Source organism: Hevea brasiliensis, chromosome 16, assembly GCF_030052815.1.
Source record: "Hevea brasiliensis isolate MT/VB/25A 57/8 chromosome 16, ASM3005281v1, whole genome shotgun sequence".
NCBI classification, from domain to species: domain Eukaryota; kingdom Viridiplantae; phylum Streptophyta; class Magnoliopsida; order Malpighiales; family Euphorbiaceae; genus Hevea; species Hevea brasiliensis.
Window position 1 is genome coordinate 29,970,868 of NC_079508.1, and position 21,791 is coordinate 29,992,658.

At 34.2% G+C, this 21,791-nt stretch overlaps 1 non-coding gene across 1 annotated transcript; it reads right to left on the bottom strand.

The window, feature by feature from the left end:
• Nucleotides 1–21,243: 21,243 nt before the first annotated feature.
• On the bottom strand, nt 21,244–21,350 carry LOC131175177 (small nucleolar RNA R71). Its single transcript, XR_009145339.1, has one exon. It is a non-coding gene; the product is annotated as a small nucleolar RNA R71 (small nucleolar RNA).
• Between the last annotated feature and the right edge of the window lie 441 nt (nt 21,351–21,791).

A 21,791-nucleotide genomic window follows, 5' to 3' on the forward strand; every position in this document is an offset into this window, starting at 1 on the left:
CAAGATGGAATCTGTTCCTCTAAGTAAATAGAGATAAAATCCTATGTTCATTTAATTGTTCTTGATGTTTCAAGTTCCTGGCCAGGACAGATAGATTTATTCGTAAAAGAGTTTCTGATGAGAAAATCTTTTTAATCAAGAACTGGAATTAAAAGAGAACATAATATTCATAGCAAATGGAGTTTGACATAAACCATGACTCCAGCTTGAGTTGGGATTTTGTAACAGAGAGATTCTAGTATATGGTAACATATGATTATAGGTTCATTTAAGGTAAACCTTATTACTAATTGGGTGGCCATGGCATGCTATGCTAGGTGTTAACCATGGTCTATGAGGTTCATAAAATGATTTAGAGAAATCATTTATGGTAAGAAAGAGTTCTGATGATATTAAGAGTTGATATCATGTCTCATTGCCAATTAGTGATGAGCCTAGTAAGTCACACACATACACAAGTTATCACCTATTTAAATATGATTTAATTAATTAATTAAAGAGTTTAATTGATTAATTAAATAGATTTGGTTTGCAATTAAATTGCAAAGTCCCTAGCATGACTTGAAACCAAATCTAGATTATTGGATGTGTAGTATAAATTAAATTTATATTTAAAGTGTTTAAATATGAATTTAATTAATGAGAAATTAATTAATAGAGATTAATTAATTAATTTATATTTGATATAAATTAATTAGAAGAAGAAAATAATTATTTTGGATTAAGAATTCAAAATTAAGACACAGGGGCATTTTGGTCATTTCACAGTGTGACACGTGGCACCATGAGATGGTGACACATGGCATAACACATAAGCTTGCCAAATGTTTTTTTAATCATGTAAGATGATTAAAATCAAGATTAAATATAGGTTTGACACTTGGCACAATGTGATTGGGTCACTTAAACCTAGAGCTAATCAAAAGGTGACATGTGGCTAGGGTTTAATGTGTTAACCTAGCTATTTAAGTGTGGTTATGAAAAGAAAACATAACCAGCAGCCTCTCCTCTCATATGTCACGCCACTTTGAGCCTCTCCAGCTATTTCTCTTCATCTCTCATCAATTCAAAGAGATTAGCCATCAATCTCTTGAATTAAGAACGCTAGAAATTGTTTCTAGTGTTCTGTTTACATCTCTAATCTCTTAAAAGGCAGAACTTGAATTTCTAATTAATAGAAAAGGCTTTAGAAGCTGTTCAAGGGCTGCCATAGGTGTTCTTGGTGTGGACAAGCTAGAGGGACAACATCTGGTGTCCTGAAGACGAATCTCAAAGGCGCAGACACGCTGCAGCACATCAAGAGGTTAGTGTAATCGTTCTTAATTTAATCTAGGGTTCTAAAATTAATCTGATTAATTTTAAAATCTTAAATGGCAAATAGAGATCCAAAAACATATTAAAAGAGTTTTAATATGTTGTTTATCATTGAAATCAAATAGATAAAAATAAATCTTGCATGGTGCATGTGACCCTAGGTGAAAATTTTTGAATTCAATGGTATAATCTTGTGTTTTTCACGCTTCCATTCCTTCAATTAGTATCAGAGCCACTATATTTGCCATTTAGATTGTTGATTATATGATTTAATTGTGTGATTTGATCATGAGATGATTGATTCATTGCTGGTTGGATTAAGAGGTGTGGCGTCACACATGGTGAAGCCACCATTGGTATGCAACAATGGTTCCATGGGTGGTTCAAGGTTTGGCTTTTAATTCTGCAATTGTTGTATGATCTAAGGCCTATTCTTTGACTAATTAAAGTGTTTAATTAGTTGTTTTAATCACACAATTAAATTATGATTCAAATCAGAATTTTAAAAAATGTTTGAATGTGATTCAAATCTGAATTTTAAAAGTTGTTTGAATGTGATTCAAATCTGAATTTTTAAAGTTGTTTGAATCATATTTAAATCTGATTTTTAAAATTGATTCAATAAAATTCAGATCTGATTTTTTAAAAAATATTTGAATGTGATTCAAATCTGATTTTTTAAAAAAATATTTGAATGTGATTCAAATATGAATTTTTGAAGTTGTTTGAATGTGATTCAAATCTGAATTTTTAAATTTGTTTGAATGATATTCAAATCTGAATTTTTAAATTTATTTGAATGATATTCAAATCTGGATTTTTAAGTTGAATATGAGATATTCAATTTAATTTAAGTATGTATGTTTTATTTAATTGTTAAATAGTGATATGCATGATGGATGATCATGGACTATAAAAGACCAATGTGATTGGATTTATTTCTTTTATGTTTCTTTGGGATTGTAAATTAATTAATTTATTTTAATTTGTTTTGGGCATGTATTATTAAGTTTGTAATATTTTTGGGTTGTAATTTCATTTATTTAAGTTCTTGTAAATTCGCCTTGGTATGCCAAGGATTACTATGTAATATTGGATTGCAAGAAGTTCAAGGAGGTCAAGAGCATTGGTGGGACCAGTGGGAGGAATTCAATATCAAGTGTTGATTATGTACTCCTTCAGCAACTCTTATAAAATGAATGAATGAAATGCACCTAGGAATGCCTGATTCAATTCTTGGTGGCTCTAATTGAATCCCTTAGAAAGTCCACAATCATACCATATTTACTGCTTATCCATGAATGCATGAGATGTATGGGAATGTATGCAATTATATGATATATGCATGCTAAATGGATAATGTGCAAAGTGAGACCTTAATAGTAATTAGGATGGCTATAAAATCTTCCAAACAAATGATTAAGTTGGAAATGGTATAATTAAAGTAATTATAACATAAGCCCTCCATTGGGGCAATTATTTTAAGAAATTTTAAATAGTTGCATGAGATGCAATTAATTTAAGAGATTTTCTTAAGAATAATTGTTAAGCATGAGATGTTGTAAATATGTAAATGGTTTGGTGGCCAATATTGGATGTACCTGATGACATTAAAATTATTTGCATAATTACTGGCTCAATGGGATCAACTTAACTAATGCAAGATAAGTCAATAATGGATGTACACGAGATTTTGAGCATTAGGGGCTAGGTAAAGGATTGAACCTCACATGAGATGTGATGGGCAAGGCGTTGCTCACTTCTAGTTTATTGTAATTCCAATAATGGATGTACCTGAGGATGATCAATAGAATTATACGAATTCAATCACCCACTAGAAATCCATCCGACTAGGATTTCCGCTTTTCTACTTTGGAAGTGTAGGAGTCGCTAAGGTAGTGGGCGGACCCATTTGATTAAAAGACATTAATCATTTTGGTTAATTACATGATACATTTACTAATTAATCTGGTTATTATCTGCAGTTAATATTCTGATAAAAAAGAGCACAAAACAAACAACACCATCAAATAAAATTGAAAGCATACTTGATCACAACAGTTGACAGGACCTAATCATGCGATTGGCTAAGAAATTTGAAACTTGTCCTGAACCTTGAACATATAGGATATGTTCTAGATTCAAATGTTCCTGGTCCCTTACCTCCAGAGGCCACACAAGAGGAACATGAAACTTTGGACAAGTGGAAGGAGCATGATATGAGAGCTAAGTGTTACATGCTTGCTTCCATGAGTAATGAGTTACAGAAGCAACATGAGAACATGCAGAGTGCGAGTGAGATCCTCCTTCACCTACAAGAGTTGTATGGTGAGCACAACAGGAATGCTAGGTATGAGATATCTAGGCAAAATTGCTCCGCATGAGGATGTCTGAGGGACAGAATGTTGGGGATCATGTCCACAAGATGATTCGGCTGATTGAGCAGTTGGAATATCTTGACTTCAACATGGATTTCCAACTACAGACGGATTTGATCCTTCAGTCCCTTCCTGGGTCTTTTGGGAAATTTTGTGACAAATTTCCATATGACTCAACAGGAATGCACCTTAGCTGGTTTACTCAACATGCTGGTTATTGCCCAAAAGAATATGCCAGGCAATAAAGGAAAAGAGGTAGCTTTGGTTGCATCTTCTTCTGTTGGAAAGTCCAACAAGAAGAAGGGCAATAAGAAAAAGAAACCTCAAATTCCTGGTCCTTCCAAGAAAATAGCTAAACAGAAAAGGAAAACCAAAGCTGACAAAGGCAAAGGAAAGTGTTTCCACTGCCAACAGGAAAGTGTTTCCATTGCCAGTAAGAAAGTGTTTCCACTGGCCAGAGTATAGTAATCTAAAAGAATGCAATGCCATGGTGAAAACCAACTCAAGTTCAAAATATATTTGGCACTTATGGTTATGTCATGTTGCAGAAGATAGGATTGCAAAACTGGAGAAAATGGGGATTCTATCCTCATTGGGCTCTGAGCCTACTCCAACTTGTGAATCTTGCCTTCAGGGCAAAATGACTAGATCACCCTTTGTTGGACAAAGGCTAAGAGCTGAAAATATTTTGGAGCTAATACATAGTGATGTATGTGGTCCATTTAAAGAAATGGCTAGAGGGGGCTTTCATTATTTTATTACCTTTACTGATGATAAATCAAGGTTTGGGTATTTGTATTTGATGAAATACAAACATGAATCTTTTGAAAAGTTCAAATAATTTAAATCTGAAGTAGAAAATCAAACAGGAAAGAGTATTAAAGCTCTTCGATCAGATCGTGGAGGTGAATATTTGAGTACTGAATTTGATGAATACTTGAGAGAACATGGCATTGTTTCTCAACTGACTCCTCCAGGAACGCCACAGTTGAATGGTGTATCTGAAAGAAGAAATCGTACCCTATTGGATATGGTACATAGTATGATGAGCTATACTGATATGCCAATCTTCTTTTGGGGATTTGCATTAGAATCAGCTTTGTATATTCTGAATAGGATTCCATCAAAATCAGTTTCTTCCACACCTTATGAGATATGGCATGGAAGAAAACCAAGTCTTAAGCATGTTAAGATTTGGGATTGTCCAGCTTATATCAAAAAGCTGAACACTGATAAATTGGAGACCAGATCAGAAAAAGGTCGATTTGTTGGATATCCAAAAGATAGTTTTGGATATCCAAAAGATAGTTTTGGATATTATTTTTATTTGCCTACTTCACAAAAGGTTGTGATAAGTAGAGATGCCACATTTCTTAAACAATAGTTTGTTTAAGAAGGAGGCAAAGGAAGGCAAATAGAGTTAGAATTGGAGAATTCTGACCAACCAACAGATCAGATGGATATAGATCCATCTAGTCAACCTATACCCGTTGATGAAACATCTACAGCTGTTCCTCGTAGAACAACCAGGGTATTTCACCCACCAGTGAGATATGGTTTTCTTCATGAAGAAGAACAAGAGTTGTCTACTCATGAAGAAGTAGATCATGGAGATGATCCACTTACCTATGAAGAAGCTATATCAGATATAGACTCTTTAAAATGGATTGATGCTATGAAATCTGAGATTGATTCCATGTATAAGAATCAAGTTTGGGATCTTGTTGACCCACCTGAAGGTATTGTACCTATAGGGAACAAATGGGTTTTCAAGAAGAAAATTGGTTCTGATGGAAAGGTAGAGACCTATAAGGCAAGGCTAATAGCGAAAGGGTTTCGCCAAAGGCAAGGAATCGACTATGAGGAGACTTTCTCGCCTGTTGCCATGCTTAAATCAATTAGGATTTTATTAGCAATAGCTGCGTACTATGATTATGAGATTTGGCAGAAGGATGTCAAAACAGCTTTTCTCAATGGATACATTGAAGAAAACATTTTCATCGAACAACCTAAGGGATTTGAATCCCAACATGGTTCCAAGGTATGCAAGCTAAAGCGATCCATTTATGGGTTGAAACAAGCTTCGAGGAGTTGGAACATCCGTTTTGATGAAGCCATTAAATCCTTTGGTTTTATCAAAAATGAGGATGAGCCATGTGTATATAAGAAGGTTAGTGACAGTGCTATCACTTTACTTGTCTTATATGTGGATGACATACTGTTGATGGGTAATGATACAGGTATGTTGACGACTATAAAGGTATGGTTGTCAAATACATTCTCCATGAAAGACTTAGGGGAGGCAACCTATATTCTTGGGATTCGCATCTATAGAGATAGAGCGAAAAGAATAATTGGTTTATCCTAAAGTATATACTTGGAAAAGGTGTTAAAGAGGTTTAACATGCTTGATTCCAAGAGAGGATTGTTACCAGTGAGACATGGTATCCACCTTTCTAAAGAGATGTCTCCAAAGACACCTGAAGAAAGAGATAAGATGGCTAGGATTCCATATGCTTCGGCTATTGGAAGTTTAATGTATGCAATGTTGTGTACTAGGCCGGATATCGCATATGCTGTTAGTTTGACTAGCGGATATCAATCCAATCCAGGTTTAGAACACTGGATAGCAGTCAAGAATATCCTTAAGTACTTGAGAAGAACTAAGGATTTATTCTTGATTTATGGAGGTGGAGACTTGCAATTGGATGGTTATACTGATTCTGATTTCGAATCAGATATCGATGATAGAAAGTCTACCTCTGGATATGTGTTCATATGTAATGGAGGTGCAGTCAATTGGAAGAGTTCCAAACAGAGCACGATCGCAGATTCCACTACGAGGTCGAGTATATTCTCGCATCGGATCTCGCAAAGGAAGTCTGTTTGGATAAAGAAGTTCGAATGTAACTTACAGAGTTCCTTCCATTGAGTCAGCAGTACCATTACACTCTGACAACAATGGAGCAACATACTGAGCTTAGGAACAAAGGTCTCACACACAATCCAAACACATATAAAGGAACTACCAAATTATCATATATATAGTTTGGCAAGGCTATATATCCATGCAGAAATCTAACATCAGCTGAAAAAATTCAGCTGATCCATGCACTAAGCCTTTGTCACAAGCTCAGTTAGACTGACATCTTGAGAAGATGGGTCTAAGGTATTGTAATGAATGGCTCTAGTGCTAGTGGGAGATTGTTAGTAGTATGCCCTAGAGCATATCATTTAGTATGTATCTTGTATATATTTTTATTAATAAAGGCATTTCCACTTTTCCGTTTACATAATATATTTATGTGTAATAGAAAAGGTCCATTGATATTTTGTTAGAAATATTATTCTTAAGTTGTTAAGAATATGAGTGACAATATTTCTAGCACAAAGTATCATAAATAGGTTCACAATCGAGGATACTTCATAATAAGGACATGACTTATCTAGAAAGATTGTATTCATGTTTGTTCCCAAGTTATTTATATGAGATATAAATAAGATGGAATGGTGAGTCTCATGCCATATGACAAACATGATAGGCACTTATAAATGATAAGTAGGCCGAACCAGTGACACTTATGACAAGCACATGGAGTTTACTCTTGTCAATGTTTTGTCATAAATCATATCAGTGCATATAATCTTTAGACCTGAGATAACACAGTTATCTTGTATATAGGTAGTTTGAGTTTGATACTGCTTTCATACTTGTACTGTGTATGGGTATATGGGCATGTGTTGGCTCCTACTAGTTATATATGGAGGTAGGTGTTGATCAAGATGGAATCTGTTCCTCTAAGTAAATAGAGATAAAATCCTATGTTCATTTAATTGTTCTTGATGTTTCAAGTTCCTGCCAGGACAGATAGATTTATTCATAAAAGAGTTTCTGATGAGAAAATCTTTTTAATCAAGAACTGGAATTAAAAGAGAACATAATATTCATAGCAAATGGAGTTTGACATAAACCATGACTCCAGCTTGAGTTGGGATTTTGTAACAGAGAGATTCTAGTGCATGGTAACATATGATTATAGGTTCATTTAAGGTAAACCTTATTACTAATTGGGTGGCCATGGCATGCTATGCTAGGTGTTAACCATGGTCTATGAGGTTCATAAAATGATTTAGAGAAATCATTTATGGTAAGAAAGAGTTCTGATGATATTAAGAGTTGATATCATGTCTCATTGCCAATTAGTGATGAGCCTAGTAAGTCACACACATACACAAGTTATCACCTATTTAAATATGATTTAATTAATTAATTAAAGAGTTTAATTGATTAATTAAATAGATTTGGTTTGCAATTAAATTGCAAAGTCCCTAGCATGACTTGAAACCAAATCTAGATTATTGGATGTGTAGTATAAATTAAATTTATATTTAAAGTGTTTAAATATGAATTTAATTAATGAGAAATTAATTAATAGAGATTAATTAATTAATTTATATTTGATATAAATTAATTAGAAGAAGAAAATAATTATTTTGGGTTAAGAACTCAAAATTAAGACACAGGGGCATTTTGGTCATTTCACAGTGTGACACGTGGCACCATGAGATGGTGACACATGGCATAACACATAAGCTTGCCAAATGTTTTTTTAATCATGTAAGATGATTAAAATCAAGATTAAATATAGGTTTGACACTTGGCACAATGTGATTGGGTCACTTAAACCTAGAGCTAATCAAAAGGTGACATGTGGCTAGGGTTTAATGTGTTAACCTAGCTATTTAAGTGTGGTTATGAAAAGAAAACATAACCAGCAGCCTCTCCTCTCATATGTCACGCCACTTTGAGCCTCTCCAGCTATTTCTCTTCATCTCTCATCAATTCAAAGAGATTAGCCATCAATCTCTTGAATTAAGAACGCTAGAAATTGTTTCTAGTGTTCTGTTTACATCTCTAATCTCTTAAAAGGCAGAACTTGAATTTCTAATTAATAGAAAAGGCTTTAGAAGCTGTTCAAGGGCTGCCATAGGTGTTCTTGGTGTGGACAAGCTAGAGGGACAACATCTGGTGTCCTGAAGACGAATCTCAAAGGCGCAGACATGCTGCAGCACATCAAGAGGTTAGTGTAATCGTTCTTGATTTAATCTAGGGTTCTAAAATTAATCTGATTAATTTTAAAATCTTAAATGGCAAATAGAGATCCAAAAACATATTAAAAGAGTTTTAATATGTTGTTTATCATTGAAATCAAATAGATAAAAATAAATCTTGCATGGTGCATGTGACCCTAGGTGAAAATTTTTGAATTCAATGGTATAATCTTGTGTTTTTCACGCTTCCGTTCCTTCATCAAATGTGTTAGCTCTTTCACTTAAGTTCAAAAATTTTTTAACACCTGTAAATAGTGCTCACCACTGTAAAAAGAAGTAAGAAAAGTTTTAAAATCCCTTGTAGTGTATTTAATGGGTTATCAGTAGACGAAGTTGGCAATTCATTAGGTATACTATGGGATCATGTTATGCCTTACAGAGTGGTAGGGTGTGACATGAAATACCATGAAAATTAAAATGGTGGTCCATAATTTAAATAGTGAAAGAAAAGGGGTTAAATGTGGGAATTATGGGAAATTTGATTAAACAAATATTATAAATGATTTTAGTGCTCCACTAACATTTTCAAAGTGGACCATTAAGCAGATTTTGGGCAGAATATTCCATCATCTTCTTCATTTGGCAAACCAGTCGAAAATCATTTGGGAGAGAAATTCCATTGCCGTTTTGGTTGAGCTCCATGCAAACCCTTTGGAGCCATCCTTTCCACTAAGTCCTTTCTTTAAAGTTAATCCTTACCTTACAAGGAAGATTTTGGTAGCAATTTTAAGGAGGTTTGGTGAAGTTTTGGTCAAGCTTCAAAAGTGGTAAGTGAGTATTCTCCATTCTTGTTTCATTAAACTTTGAGTGGATGTTGTGGTAAGTGGTTTTGTGGAAGAAGTTTTGAAGTTTGATGTTTTAATGGTGGCACACCATTTCGGCAGCCATGGGAACTCACCATGTGTAGCTTGTTTTCACTTGTAAATGGTTGTTTAAGATGTTGATGTAAGTGTTTATGTGTATAGAAATGATTTAGACAATGTATATTAAGAGCATGTGTAATGGTGCACTTGTTTTTGGAAGCTTGAAAGCAATTTGAAGGAGATATTATCCATGAGGTGAATCGAAAATTTTAAAGTGTGATTAGAAATGTGTTGTTTCATGGTATGGGTTGTTGAATTATGTTGCTTATGGTGGCAACATGTGTATGTGAATAATTGTTTGGATTTGGATATGTAAATGGGGTATGCTCATGTGGTTAAATTGTGTAAATGGACTTTGGAAAATTCTGAGTTATAATGTGTATGTTGAGAATGGTTACAAGCTATCCAAAATGACCAAAATTTGTTCTGAAGTGTGTTAATGGTATGGTACAAACCAGAATTGGCATGAAAGAGTTAGCTTGGTAAGTATAGAATATGTAATTGGTAAGTGATGAAGAATGTGTAGTAGGATAGTATATGTTTTAGCTTAGAACCTTAAGTGTGTGACTCCAATTGGTATGAGATCAATTGGAGGTGAAACTAGGCACAAAAAGTGTCAACTTTCATGAAGGAAGCTTACTTAAATTATATCCACAAAGTGACATGAGAATTGACCAAATCTGGAATAGGTAAGTGCAAGCCATAATTTTTGACAATTTGAATAGTAGTCATTCGCGTGACCATAACTCACTCAAAATAGCTCCAATTGACCTGAAATTTTTACCATGAATAGTTTAGACATAGATCTACAATTCTTATGAAGACACTAAAGCCTAGAAATGGCCAAAACCAAGCCAAATAGCTTGCACAAGTTCAGGTACCAAAACTGGCCGAACCAAAAGTGACCTAAAAATGACCTAAGCCTACCATTTTAGTGCATTCTGTCCACCATTGGTAAATTCACCATATCATGGTCTACACAACTCAGAATGACCTGGAATTTTTCCCCATGTGCAATAAGACATAGACCTACAAGTTTATAGTTTGGACCGGAACCCGAAAACCAAGGGAACTAGGTCATCCGGCTAGGTCAAAATAGTGTACTAAAATCCAATAAATTGCAATAAAATGCAATACACTTGAAAATGAATTTGGTAACATATACCAACACTAAAGGGATATAAAATGTGAAATATTGGTAACATTGGAATTGACTCACTTAGAGTGCATCAAGGGTCAACATTATAAGTTGACTAATGAAATGAATTGAAGAGAATAGTACCAAGAAAATTTAGATATTGGATTTTATTATTAGAAACAATTTAACTGAGTACTGAAACACTTTAAATTGTGTGTTTCAGTTGAAAAGGATATTGGGAAGCATAAGGAACATTGAGTCAAGGCCTAGGGGCGACTCAAATCAGGTTTGTGCACAACTAGTTTTTAACTGATTTTGTTCTGAATATTTCATATGATTAAATGACATATTTTTCTTATGTATTATGTTTAAGAAGCATTGGATTTAATTCAATGATTATTGAAATTGTTATAGTATGTATGAATTTAGCTTTGTGAAATGGTATTTCCACAAGTATTAAGCATTGTTGTGAATTGAATAAATTATGTTTTGGAAAATTGTGATAGAACATGTTTTGAATTGTGATGGGCAATTTGCATGGAAAAATGCAAATTTATTATTTGAATTGTGATGAACATAAAAATTATTGGATATTGGAATTGACTTTGAATCGAATTGTATTGTGATTTATGCTCACTAAAAGGATTGTGATATTATTTTATATCTCACTATAGATGCTTGACTAGGTTATTACTCGTCTCTCTCATTTGTTGAGAAGACAATGGAGTTAATTGTGTTTTGATTACCATGGTATGTGCACAGGCTTAAATTCTCCTCTTATTAGAGGTTAGATCTAAGTTTTATGTTATGGCCCTTTCGGAAGATTCATTATTGTGATGTGTACTGTGCACGATGATTCGACCTCCCCGACCATAGGGAGATAGAATCTGATTCGACCTCCCCGACCATAGGGAGTTAGAATCACCCCAAAGATGGCCCTTTCGAATTAGTCTTACATAGTTAGTGAGATAAAGAATGATTTTTGAGATAAAGAATGGCTTTTGAGATAAAGAATGGTTTTTGAGATAAAGAATGGCTTTTGAGATAAATAATGGTTTTTGAGATAAAGAATGGCTTTTGAGATAAAAATGGTTTTCGAGATAAAGAATGGTTATTAAATAGTAAAGAATTTCGATTTCAAATGGGATTTATGTATAATTGATTTTATTGGAATTAATCTTTATTTCTAATAAATTATTAGAATTACCTTAAATGGTTAGTTATGATTTGATAAATTGAATTTTGTGATCAAAGTCATTTTATACAAATGATTTATATTATTGGCAATGAATATTTTGAGTTTTGGAATTTGATGAGTATCCAGATTTCCAAATTATTTGCTGTAATTTTTGTTAAGGTATATTATACTATATTTTAAATTATAGTTGTGCACCACTGAGTTCACCACTCAGCGATAGCTTTGTATGCTGTCGCAGGTGAAAAGAGCATTGAGCAATTGAGTAAGCTTCTTTAAAGAGACATTCAGATCAGCTCCAGGTATACCCATGTACACAGGTTTTGATGTATGCATGTAATAATATGTATGTAAATTATTTAAGCAGTTGTATAAAAACTCTTGTAAAATATTTTGGTATGTAATTAAATGTAAATTGTTGTGATATAAATGTTGAGTCTTGTAATCAATGAAATGTTCTTTATGATGAGATTGGTTTGAAAAGGAATTGATTTGATTATTAAGATTTGAATTGTGAGTTGAAATGAAGTTATTGGAGTTGTATTTGAGAAAACATATTGGTAGTGTTTTCCTTTTCAGGTTTGAAGAACTATTTTCTCAAAACACAGCCGGCACTTTACCGAAATTTTGGAAAATTTTAGAACACCATATTTTAATCGATGATTTAAATTTCACGAAAATTGTTTTAAAATCCCTTATAGTATATCTAATAGGTTATCGGTAGGTGAAGTACGGTAATTCTTTAGGTGTACTATGGGATCATTTTACATCTTATGGGGGAGAAGGGTGTGACAGAAGTAGATCATGGAGATGATCCACTTACCTATGAAGAAGCTATATCAGATATAGACTCTTCAAAATGGATTGATGCTATGAAATCAGATATTGATTCCATGTATAAGAATCAAGTTTGGGATCTTATTGACCCACCTGAAGGTATTGTACCTATAAGGAATAAATGGGCTTTCAATAAGAAAATTGGTTCTGATGGAAAGGTAGAGACCTATAAGGCAAGGCTAGTAGCGAAAGGGTTTCGCCAAAAGCAAGGAATCGATTATGAGGAGATTTTCTTGCCTAATGCCATGCTTAAATCAATTAGGATTCTATTAGCAATAGTTGCATACTATGATTATGAAATTTGGTAGATGGATATCAAAACAGCTTTTCTCAATGGATACATTGACGAAAATATTTTCATGGAACAACTTAGGGGTTTTGAATCCCAAGATGGTTCCAAAGTGCACAAGCTAAAGCGATCCATTTATGGGTTAAAACAAGCTTCGAGGAGATGGAACATCCGTTTTAATGAAGCCATTAAGTCATTTGGTTTTATCAAAAATAAGGATGAACCATGTGTATATAAGAAGGTTAGTGATAGTGCTATCACTTTGCTTGTCTTATATGTGGATAATATTCTGTTGATAGGTAATGACACAGGTATGTTGATAACTATAAAGGTATGGTTGTCAAATACATTCTCTATGAAAGACTTAGGGGAGGCAACCTATATTCTTGGGATTCGCATCTATAAAGATAGAGGGAAAAGAATAATTGGTTTATCCTAAAGTCTATATTTGGAAAAGGTGTTAAAGAGGTTTAACATGCTTGATTCTAAGAGATGATTGTTACCAGTGAGACATGGTATCCACCTTTCTAAAGAGATGTCTCCAAAGACACCTAAAAAAAGGGATAAAATGGCCAGGATTTCATATGCTTCGGCTATTGGGAGTTTGATGTATGCAATGTTGTGTACTAGGCCGGATATCGCATATGCTGTTAGTTTGACTAGCAGGTATCAATCCAATCTAGGTTTGGAACACTGGATAGCCGTCAAGAATATCCTTAAGTACTTGAGAAGAACTAAGGATTTATTCTTGATATATGGAGGTGGTGACTTGCAATTGGATGGTTATACTGATTCTGATTTCCAACCAAATATCGATGATAGAAAGTCTACCTCTGGGTATGTGTTCATTTGTAATGGTGGTGTAGTCAGTTGGAAGAGTTCCAAACAGAGTACGACTACAGATTCCACTACAAAGGCCGAGTATATTGCTGCATCAGATGCTACAAAAAAGCTATTTGGATATAAGGAACCCCGGTCTCACTAGAAATCCAAACACATAGAAAGGCACTACCACATTATCAGAGAGATAGTTGGGCAAGGCGATATAGCCATGCAGAAAATAGCATCAGCTGAAAAATTTAGCTGATCCATTCATTAAGCCTTTGTCACAAGCATAGTTAGACTGACATCTTGAGAAGATGGGTCTAAGATATTGTAATGAATGGCTATAGTGCTAGTGGGAGATTGTTAGCAGTATGCCCTAGAGCATATCATTTAGTATGTATCTTGTACATGTTTTATTAATAAAAAGGCATTTTCACTTTTTCGTTTACATAATATATTTATGTGTAATAGGAAAGGTCCATTGATATGTTGTTAGAAATTCTATTCTTAAGTTATTAAGAATATGAGTGACAGTATTTCTAGCACAAAGTATCATAAATAGGTTCACAATCGAGGATACTTCACAATAAGGACATGACTTATCCAGTAAGATTGTATTCATGTTTGTTCCCAAGTTATTTATATGAGATATAAATAAGATGAAATGGTGAGTCTCATGCCATATAACAAACATGATAGGCACTTATACATGATAAGTAGGTCAAACCGGTAACATTTATGACAAGCACATGGAGTTTACTCTTGTCAATGTATTGTCATAAAACATATCAGTGCATATAATCTTTAGACCTGAGATAGCACAGTTATCTTGTATATATGAGGTTTGAGTTTGATACTGCTTTCATACTTGTACAGTGTATGGGTATATGGGCATGTGTTGGCTCCTACTAGTTATATATGGAGGTAGGTGTTGATCAAGATGGAATCTGTTCCTCTAAGTAAATAGGGATAAAATCCTATATTCATTTAATTGTTCTTAATGTTTCAAGTTCCTGGCCAGGACAGATAGATTTAATCAGAAAAGAGTTTCTGATGAGAAAATCTTTTTAATCAAGAACTAGAATTAAAAGAGAACATAATATTCATAGCAAATGGGGTTTGACATAAACCATGACACTAGCTCGAATTGGGATTTTGTAACAAAGAGATTTTAGTGCATGGTAACATATGATTATAGGTTCATTTAAGGTAAACCTTATTACTAATTGGGTGACCATGACATGCTATGCTAGGTGTTAACCATGGTCTATGAGGTGCATAAAATGATTTAGAGAAATCATTTATGATAAGAAAGAGTTCTGATGATATTAAGAGTTAATATCTTGTTTCATTGCCAATTATTGATGAGCCTAGTAAGTCACACACATACACAAATAATCACCAAATTAAATATGATTTAATTAATTAATTAAAGAGTTTATTTGATTAATTAAATATGTTTGGTTTGCAATTAGATTGCGAAGTCCCTAGCATAGCTTAAAACCAAATCTAGGTTATTGGATGTATAGTATAAGTTAAATTTATATTTAAAGTGTTTAAATATGAATTTAATTAATGAGAAATTAATTAATAGAGATTAATTAATTAATTTATATTTGATATAAATTGATTAGAAGAAGAGAAATAATTATTTTGGGTTGAGAACTCAAAATTAAGACACAGGGGTATTTTGGTCATTTCACAGGGTGACATGTGGCACCATGAGATGGTGACACATGGCACTACACATAAGCTTGTCATATGTCTTTTAATCATGTAAGATGATCAAAGTTAACATTAAATATATGTTTGACACTTGGCATAATGTGATTGGGCCAATTAAACCCAGAGCTAATCAAAAGGTGACATGTGGCAAGGGTTTTAAGTGGTGACATGTGGCAAGGGTTTTAAGTGGTGACCTAGCTATATAAGGAATAGGATGAAAAAAAAAATACAAGCTGCCATTCATCTATTTTGTGCCGCCACCCTTGGCTGCCTCTCCCTTCTCTTCTTCTTCATCTCTCATCAATTCAAAGAGATTAGCAAATAATCTCTTGAATTAAAAGTACTAGAAATCGTTTCTAGTGTCCTGTTTGCATCTGTAATCTCTTAAAAGGCAAAACTTGATTTTCTAATTCATAGAAAAAGCTTTAGAAGCTGTTTAAGGGCTGCCATTGGTGATCTTGGTGTGGACAAGCTAGAGGGACAATATCTGGTGTCCTAGACGCATCCCCAAGGTGCCAAACACACTGCAGTACATCAAAAGGTTAGTGCACTTGTTCTTGATCTAATCTAGGGTTCTAATGAATTAATCTATTAATTCTAAAATCTTAAATGGAAAATGTAGATCCAAAAATATATTAAAAGAGTTTTAATATGCTATTTATCATTGAAATCAAATAGATAAAAATAAATCTTGCATGATATATATGACCCTAGATGAAAAATTTTGAATTTCAATGATCTAAATTTATGTTTTTCATGCTTCCGCTCCTTCACATAATGGTATGGAGGCAAATCCCTATGCTGCGGTGAGTGGAGAATTCCCTACTGACGCTCTGGACTATCCTCCTCACTGAGTACACTGAGACCCCTGTCTCTGGCCCTGGCCCTGGGAAACCTTGGGCCTTTTACCCTCAAAAACTGGTGTACTGGACTGACCTTGTCCAGAACTCCTCTTTCGCTGTCCAACTCTCCTAGATTGCTCCTCATTTCTTACTCTCTCTACATTAAGTGATGTAGCTGCTAGCCGGGGAGAAATCTGTATACCCATGTGCCGTTACTATAATTCTAATAATATCATTCAGTCCATCCTCGAACCTATGACACCTCTCTGCCTCTGTAGGTATTACCTCCCGTGCATATCTACCTAACCTCACAAACTCTCTCTCATTCTCAAAGACCATTAACTTTCTCTGCCTCAAGGTCAGAAACTCTCTCCTTCTAGCCTCTAAGTATATGTGACTAATATACTTCTTCTTGAACTCAATCAAGAAGAAGTCCCAAGTAAGCTATGTCAGCTGTACTGCTTTGGAAACCGTATCCCACCACTGATAAGCTTCCTCCTGTAGTAACGACAGAGCACACTCTAGCTCCTTCTCTGGCATGCAATGTAACTGCTTCAGCACTCTCTCAGTCTGCTCTAGCCAATGCTCAGCAGCGGATGGGTCATCTTCCTTCTTACCCATAAAGTCAACAACCCCATACTTTCTTAACTTCTTTAGTGGAGATCGTTGTGTAGGCTGTGAGGTGGCTCCAATAAACTGGTGAAGCATCTAAGTCATTTGCTCCAAACATGCCTGCTACGTTATACCCGCTGTACCCCTGGATGACTCCTCTCTCCTATCTCACCCCTGACTACGGACAGGTGCATGACTACCAATCTCCTCCTCCTCCACTGGTTTGTAAGACCCTTCCTCTGAAGGATCGGACTCCATCAATCCTATAAAACAAACAAAGAATAGATCTATATTATTGTCACCTCGACTCCTAAATAAAGGCTCATACACATTATGCACACTATATCTTTCTGTCTACCTATACCTAGGAACGCCTAAACCTTTGCTCTGATACTAATAAATGTAACACCCATCACCCGTCTACAGTGTAGCCGAGCAAGGTGTGCAACATTTGATGCCGGAGCACCCTATCCTATCTTACCGTTTACAATATTAATTTAATATCCATTTAATTTTATTATCTCACTTGTAGAAATTTTTATTTTTATTTTTTTCCCATTTCTTTTTTTATGGAGACCCAGACAGAGTCTCCTCTGTTCTATTAGTGCATGGTGGGTTTCATGTTACCTATTAAAACAATTTTTATTCATTTCATCTATTCATTCATCATATCACTTCTCATGCTCATATCAATTTCAAGAAAATAAATTACATTTCATTCATATAAAGTTTACATATACAATAATTTACAATTTATATACAATCCAAAATTATTTACATCATTTAATTACATACAATACCAAAATGCAAAATCTAATATGTACATGAGCCCTACCAAAATGACCAATGAGGTGACAACCCACACTGTAGCAGATCTGGTTTAAGTCCGGTCTAGGCCCTACTACTGCTGCTGTTCTCCAGTACCTACGCATGGTAAGAACCAACCCGCTAAGCTTAATGCTTAGTAGTGCATAAATAAAGAAAAATAACTAAACAATTTAAAATAATTATTTCACTTATAACCTTATAAATAAATATCAATTTTCATGTATTTAAAATCTTTTACATGTTTTCTAGAACTTTGGAAGTAAATAACTTAATAGGGATCTTTTCTATGCATATACCTTATATTCAGTCTTATAAAATTCATATTAATGATTTTCTCATGTATTTATTTATATTTAAGGCTTATTACTTTTATCTGTGCCCAAGTAACCTATAAAAGACTATAAAGACTGAATACACGAGAGTATACTAGTCAGACATCCGTATGTCTACCAAGTATACAACGGTCATATCAAGCACAAGGCTAGCGGGCAAGCATAAGCCAGTAATAATGAAAATTGGCACTATGGCCATCGGGCAGGCATAAAGCCAGTAGAACAATCGTCTTAGACATATGTTATCTGTCAATGATTATCCCTGTGGGCAGTACTGCAATATGTAGTCCCTAATTGGCATACCAATCGATCCATGCTATATAAATGAGTCTAGGCATACTTTGGGCAGAATAGTATTATTAAATATTTATAATTTCATTAATTCATGTTATTTTTATGCTTAATGATAAGTGCATAATTGATTAATTTTACTCCCATCACATTTAGTGTTTCTAGTGTGCTTTTATGCATAATTCAATTAATTAAAGTATAGGCATATTTTTAGATAGTCGTTGGAATAATTCTGTTAAATGGAGAAATTTTTAGCATTTGACCTTTGCTGTATTTTTTAGGTGTTTCTAAAGTTGTGGGTCTCAAAATTGAGTGTTGTTTAATTCATTGAAAAGCTAAGATAGATCACTACAAATGATAAAGAGGGACCAAAGCCCAAATCAGTCTCCAAGGTTGACAAAATGAGCTATGGATCTATTGCAAAAGCCCAGACTTGATGTGTCATGACCAGTTTCAGTATTTATTTTGTATCTGGAGTTCCAGACGTCCAAATGAAGCAAGCCGAAACCCAATTGAACCAAGAGCTACGTCTACAACTTCTATGAAGGGCTAGACGTGAGATGAGTCCATTTTAATTATGAAAAATGGCAATGAAGTTGTCACTATGGGCTGGACCATCTGTCTGAACTAGTCTCGATTTTTGGGCCATAACTTGGGCTGTAGACCTGGGATTTGGGCAAATGAGTATCCGTTGGAAAGCTAAGAAATAGGGCTACAACTTTCCTGAAGAGTGGAGAGACAGATTCAGAAAGGAAATCATTGAAAAATGGCCTTGATTTCAGAGATGTGAATGCAGGTTGAAAATCTTTCTTTTGAATTTCAAAACTTTTCCTAGTTTGGTTCTTATTTTTGGGATTAGGTTTTTTATTATAAATGCATCTTTGGGAAGCAGCTAAAAAACAACCATTCAGCAACCTCTCGATCTCAAAAACACCTTCATTCTCCATTCTTTTTTTTAGATTTCTTCTTCAATTTTCTGTAAGCCATGAACATGAGTGGCTAAGTTTTTAATTCAGTTCAAGGGATTCAAGTTCTTTTGCTTGATTTGTGAGACCAGGTTCTTAATTTAATTTATGCCTTTGAATATCTTTTGTTTTCTGATTTCATTGTCTTTGATCTATTGAATGATTTGCTAAAAGTACCTATTACTTAATTATTTGATGTGATCAATTGCTAGTTCATCTTCACAATCCATAATTATTGTGTAAGATTGAACATGAGTAGTAATTAGGTTTTATTGATTATGATCCCAGTTTTCTATAATAACCTAAGGAAACAATAGGGTGAATTAAATGATTTATGCTTTATAAATTGTTGTTCAACTTAACTACTTTCTATTCTTAAAGCAGTTATTAATTTGATGAGGATTGCTTAATACCAATTCAGTTAATAATTAGAGTCAACAAGAGTGCTGGGCTCGAATTTATGAGTATAGGGAAGTCAGGAGTTTACCTTGCTGTTTGGTAAATCTACGTTAAGTATTCAATAAGAGATAATTGTATTTCTTTTGTCTATAATCAAATCAATGCATTGGAATGAGAATTAATTTGGACTGAAGTTTGTTTAATTTGAGAGTTTCATATTTAATTTTAGTTCTTAATTTCTGATTTTTGATTTCTTCTTTGGATTGCGAATTACCCTCCCCCCCCCCCCCCAACCTTTATTTCTTTTTTCATTACACAAGCGCATGAAATTTAATAATTCAATCTCTAGGGTTCGACCTGGATTTACCCCTTACTACAGAAAATATTTTATAATTGGTGATTTCAATTAATTTAATTTCTAGTGGATTCAACAGCCATCAAGAATTTTGGCGCCGTTGCTGGGGACTAAAATTTATTAGATTTTGTGTTTTTAGTGTTAAGATATTCTGTTATTAATTTTGTTTGTGAGTTGTTGATGTTTTTAGGTTTTCGAAAAAAAAATTATAGTGTTACTATTCATCAAGAATTTTGGTTGAATTTGGAGAGCGGCCCATACCTATTTTGAAGGAAATGACATTCTGATTAAGACAAATAAATCAAAAGGATTTTTTTGCCCCACCCTCTTGAGGCCAAATTCCATCATTTTCTAGGATTTTGAGGCATTTTTCTGTATTTACTTTAATTTCTTTTTGTTTATGACAAGAACTTCTCAATTTGGTGAATTGATCTTTAATCCAAAAGTTGAAAAAACAGCTAAACGGTTGAGAAAATTAGCTAAGCAAGCTAGGCAGATTCCGAGTACATCTGAAGGAGTCTAATTTCCAAGGGAGTTAAATTCGGATTCGGATTTAGATTCAAATTCTGAAAATGAAACCATGGCTGCTAGAACTTTGAAAGAGTTGGCTGCTCCTGATCTAAACCAACAGCCTTTGTGTATTCAATGCCCTGCTTTAAATGTTGCTTTTGAGTTAAAATCTGGACTAATCCATTTGTTGCCTAAATTTCATGGTCTTGCAGGTGAGGATCCACATAAGCATTTAAAGGAATTTCATGTTGTGTGTTCCAGCATGAAACCTCAAGGAGTTTCAGAGGATCAAATCAAGCTTTGAGCTTTTCCTTTCTCACTGGAAGGCACAGCTAAAGATTGGTTGTATTACCTTCCTTCTAGATCCGTCAACTCATGGAATGGGATGAAGTAGATATTTCTGGAGAAGTATTTTCTTGCTTCCCATGCTGCCAACATAAGAAAAGAAATTTGTGGCATCCGAAAGTACAATGGAGAGAGTTTGTATGAGTATTGGGAACGATTTAAGAAACTGTGTGCAAGTTATCCCCATCATCAAATAATTGAGCAGCTCTTGATTCAGTATTTCTATGAGGGACTTATACCAATGGACTGCAGTATGATAGATGCTGCTAGTGGAGGAGCTTTGATTGACAAGACACCAGAAAAGGCAAGAAGGCTGATTGCTAACATGACAACAAATTCTCAGTAGTTTGGAATGTGAATGGATCACACACCTATGAAGGTTAATGAGGTAAGTACATCTAACCTTAAGAAATAGATTTCTGATTTAACTTCTTTGGTGAGGTAGTTAGCTGTAGAGAACATGCAAACTGTTAAGGTATGTGGAATTTGTTCGGGTTCAGGTCATGCTACTGACATGTGTCCTACGTTACAAGAGGATGAATCAATGTAACATGCTAATGCAGTAGGACATTATGGACAGCCACAATGCAGGTATGATCCCTATTCGAATACTTATAATCCAGGATGGCGAGATCA